The sequence below is a fragment of the Nanorana parkeri genome, unplaced genomic scaffold, assembly GCF_000935625.1.
Source record: "Nanorana parkeri isolate BGI_ZX_2015 unplaced genomic scaffold, ASM93562v1 scaffold10, whole genome shotgun sequence".
Lineage (NCBI taxonomy): Eukaryota > Metazoa > Chordata > Amphibia > Anura > Dicroglossidae > Nanorana > Nanorana parkeri.
The window spans coordinates 663,353-668,606 of NW_017306278.1; positions in this window are offsets into that span (position 1 = coordinate 663,353).

Below are 5,254 nucleotides of genomic sequence, written 5' to 3' on the forward strand. Positions count from 1 at the left end.
TTAGGGGGTCATACCAGGAGGTCTGAGAGTCTAAAAACTTCCCGGAGAAGACCAAAAAATGAACTTCCTTTTGTTTCTCTTTTGTTGGTGTTCTCCATCCAAACATCACCTCATTGTGTCTGTGGGCTCCACTAGGAACTTCTGGCCGTCCTCGGATGCTTTTGTTTTGGGTTAAGGAGTCTGATCATCATTATAGAGTTTATTAGTTGGTCAGGTGAAAAAAAGAGAGACCTATGCCCACTGAGATAATCTAAAAGATAATTGGCCCAGAGGAAGGCAGAAACCTTTTATAAAACCGGTCCAATGTGCTCCAACAAGGAAAGAGATTCTGATCCCCGAAGGCAATCGATACTTTGTGCATCAATCTATATATATATATCTATATAATGTCTTCAGACATGTCTACATCCATAGAGGTCTATCCCATAATGTCACATCTCTAACTGTAAAGAAGCCTTTCACAGAGGTTGAACCTCTTTTCCTCCAGGCACAAACATTGGATCTCTTGTCATTCGCAATGACCTCAATGTATCTACACTGCAAATTAATGTTTCAGTTACAGGTGGGATTCAGTCAGCGGGGTCACCGGCTTGTTTGTGTGTTGGGGACCCCATTCCCCTAAGAGAGGAACTCCTCAGTGTCAACTACAAATTGTATTGGCTGGGTGCATAGCATGGCTACGGGAACGTGTCCAGAGGGTATCTGTAAATGGCACCTTTTTAGACTGGGCTAGTATAATGAGCGGTGTGCCTCAGGGTTCTGTGCTGGGTCCCATATTGTTCAACTTATTTATTAATGACATCGGGGAGGGTGTTAACAGCGATATTTCCGTGTTTGCGGATGACACCAAAATAGGGAGGGTAATAGACATGGACTTAGACACTATAACATTACAGGAGGACCTGGATAAAATAGGGGGGGGGGCATTAATGTGGCAGATGAGGTTTAATGTCGATAAATGCAAAGTGATGCACTATGCATTGGGTCATATGTGTTTTTTGCACGTTAGTGTGCAATGGCAGCCCATTCCTTTTCTATTAACTGTCTTATACAACTTGTATTAATGTTAATGGGCTTTTATTATGTAAATAGTAATTTTTATTATTTTTAAGCTTTCAGCATTATTTAAAAAAAAAAAAACCTGGTGACCCCGCCATGAAGGTCCTTGCTTAGGTACTTCCTGTTGGGGCATTACCATGCTCTGTCCCTGTCACTCAGTTGTGTTCACTGTGTTGTCACCCCGTCATAAGGGGTTTCACTGGAGGTACAAGTGGCCATTTTAACACAAATTACACAGACAAGGTCCAGTGTGGTCACCATCAGGAAAACCATCTTGAGAAATGCCAAGCAGCCATTGGTGGAGTGCATGTAGACAGGAAGTAGCTGCAGGAAATTAGAAGCAATGAGTGAAAATACAAATGTTATTTGAAAAAACAAAATAACTACATTGTTTAATACACAACTCAGTGAAGAAACAAAGTGGCATTCAGTTTGGGTGAATGATATATTTATGTAGACAATGTAACATTATTTCACTTGACATTACTGCCATCTTGTGGTCACATTTGATATTGCGGCTCCGCTGGTTCTGAATTTCGGATGCTTTAGGAGACGTTGTCTGGTCTTTGTTATGCTTCTTATATACGCAGCACATGTGAAAGAGATGAAGAGTCTCATCAATCTGTGTTAATGCATTAAAAACATTATTTCTCTGGATATCTCATCATCTAGGAATTTGGGCGCAAACTTTTTTTTCTCAATCTTCTTATATTAATGCTGATTGAAAGTTGTAGAATCTCTGCGGTAATGATTGGTAGACAGAGACCATGTGATCTTGGGTGGCCAGGAGAAAAGAAGTGTTTTTGTTAAATTGTCAATAAAGTGTTATTTCTTTTTACTTTTTTTTCCACTAGTAATGTGAAATCGCAATGCTGACACTGACGTGGACCATTCATTCATTCACATGAAGTGTTTATTTATTGATCGGTCCAATAATTGGCTCCCCCTGAACATCAGCTGTAGGGGAGTGAAGTGCTGAAAGATAATGGAGAGTTTTGTACTTTGGTTCTTCTAGATTCGGATTGGACTTAAACACACACACAAACATACACACACACACCGGGCCTTCTGTACCGCAGACGGGCCTTCTGTACCGCAGACGGGCCTTCTGTACCGCAGACGGGCCTTCTGTACCGCAGACGGGTCTTCTGTACCGCAGACGGGCCTTCTATACTACGGGCCTTCTATACCGCAGATGGGCCTTCTATACCGCAGACGGGCCTTCTATACCGCAGACGGGTCTTCTATACCGCAGACGGGTCTTCTATACTGTATATGGGCCTTATATACTAAACTGAAATCAGACATCTGACTTTTCTGGCCAATCAGATATGTTTTTCAGTTTAATGCCTCCAAATGCGTCTCATGCCGTTTATTCAAAGGCTAACTTATCGGGTCTGAACACGAATTTTCGTTACGGCAACATGGGAGCCATATAAAGTATATACATATAATACTAAAGCTGAGGCTCCCAGACCCGAATGTCACTCAGGATCAGACATTTTTTAATTGGATTGGGGAGCTCCTGAATGCCATTCATGTCTGGGAACCTCAGCTCTAGTAATATATGGCTCCCAGACCCGAATGCCATGCGGGTCTGGGGGATTCAGCTTTAGTATTAATATCTGTATATGGTTCTCTGTGGTATTCACAACGAATGTTCATAAACTCATCCGAGACAAATTTTTCCCCAGCTTACATGTGTATTGCAGGCCTTGCCCTAGTTGCACCCCCCTCTGGCCCCATTAAAAAGAAATGGAATTGTTTTTAACTAAAATTTTATTGAATCAGTAATAATTTAAGACTGGTACAATCATCAAGTTTTTTGTTCGTCTTAACGCGAGACATGATCCGAGCTGACCATGCGTTCAAATTCATAAAACAAAATTAAACCAAAACCGGGGGGGGGAATACCCAAATTCCTAACGTCTGTTTTTTTTTCTTTTTAAAAAAAAGTCTAGAAAATTCTCATCAAAATGCAGCAATTTCCTCAAATCTGTACACTGCGTCCTATCATACACTGCGTCCTATCATACACTGCGTCCTATCATACAATGTGAACATTTACATCTCAGCATAAAACAGGAGAAAGATTTCTCTTCTTTTTTTTTTTTCCCCGATCGAAAACAATTATTAACAGACAGAATTTTATACACGATCGGCCCGAAATGTACAGAGACAGAATTTGGGGGAGTTCTATTATTATTATTAATGCCTCTCGTAGACGGGTCCCTCTGCGGTCTGGTGTACGGAATTCGAGCGTTGCATAGAGTCGGTTCGTGGGGGTTGGGGGGCGGCGCGCCGTTGGTATTCGGAAGCTGGAAGCATTTTTGTGATTTAGAACTTCAAATGATACAATTCGGACTTTATTGTTTTATTATATTGCGATGTACAAAGTGCGACGACCAATCGGGAATGACGGAGGTTATCACCGGGGTCCTGGAGGAGCCAATACGGGTCACGTTATCGATGAGGCGGCCTCTGTGTACAGACCGGACAAGTGATTGATTTTTGGATTCCCTGCTCAAAACAATTATCCAATTCTATTAAAGTTTATTATACGTCTATAAATGACCGACCGGCCACAGTAGCTCCACCCAAAACCGTCCGAGAGGTCCAATCAGTGGCCTTATCTGGACTGAGATGATGCCATCAGTCTGCTGCAGGCAGAAGGAAGCATTTCCTCAGTCTCCCCTCCCCCAGTGATCAGTCTGAGGCAATGCTTCCTCCCGCCTGCAGCAGTCTCCCCTCCCCCAGGGATCAGTCTGCTGCTGGCAGGAGGAAGCATTTCCTCAGTCTCCCCTCCCCCAGTGATCAGTCTGCTACATGCAGGAGGAAGCATTCCCTCAGTCTCCCCTCCCCCAGTGATCAGACTGCTGCAGGCAGGAGGAAGCATTTCCTCAGTCTCCCCTCCCCCAGTGATCAGACTGCAACATTGTAACAAGTCACAAGGTGAAAGGCTTCAGCAGGGACTGATCTGCGTTAGACATTTGTCAACACAGGAGGTAACTGCACGATTGTAATCACCTGTAAACCAGCATCTCAGTCCAGGAAGTAGATCCAGGTGCCCCTGGATGATGCCTGAACAAAGATGGCGGTGTCCTCCTGGAGATAAAGGCATTGTCAGTGAGAGTACAGTGATCTCTGTAAGAGGTATTAAATACCCTACACCAGGGGTAGGCAACCTTGGCACTCCAGCTGTGGGGAAACTACAAGTCCCATGATGCACTGCAGCGGCACGAAGGAATTTGTAGTTTCACCACAGCCGGATTGCTGCACCCCCGCCCCTTACAATACATGGCAAGACATATCTGATACTGGGCGCAGAACAAACACGCAGGAAATATCCCCATAACAGATATACAAATGGACACAACTGACTCTGAGATTGATCAGTAATAGCTCCGCCCTGCGCCGCGGTGAAGTCTTGTTCCCGTCAGTCGCTGCACTTTGCACATCACCGCCCTTCCTTGGCTGTTCCTTATTGAATAAATCCTCTTCCATGCTGCCCAGACCAGGGATGAAGTAACAGTCTTTGTCCGCGGATTGGTTGGCTGTGAGCTGGCGCGATGTGCGGAGAATCCGCGTGTAAAAAATAAAGTTTCCCGGTACGAAGGCGGCGTACAGGCAGACCCGCTCCCTGACATCGGGGGGTACAATACACGAGCCGACACGTTCCCTTGAGACACAAAATGGTGATTTATATACAGACGTCCCGTAACTATAAATATATACTTTTCCTCGTTTCATATGGCGAGTCGGTGATACGGAACCGATCCGGCCGCATTCACAGGAGCCGATTTCAGTGCCAGAACTTCGCGTTCTAGAAATGTACAATTTGCGTTGCGCCTTTTGCTGGATAGAAATGATCTTTGCGACGTTTCGGAAACTCTCGAGCCGCGGCGTTTGTTGCATAATAGACAGAGCGACCCTAGAAGTGTGTGCGGGTCACACATGGAGGATGGAGGCTCGCGTGGCAATGTGTTCAGTGTATTCAGTGCGGGTGGTTTTGTGATGTGTGTCCACGCCGGGAGAGTCCAGCGCTCTCTGCGGTGAAGTGAGGTATTTGGCATTATGCCGTGCGTGTTGTTTTGTTGGTGATCACTGAGGAGGACCCATAGCGGAAGTATCACCACAAAACTGAAAAACGCGGAGGAATCCCCACGGGGACCAAGTGCATGTAGCAGCTGATCCC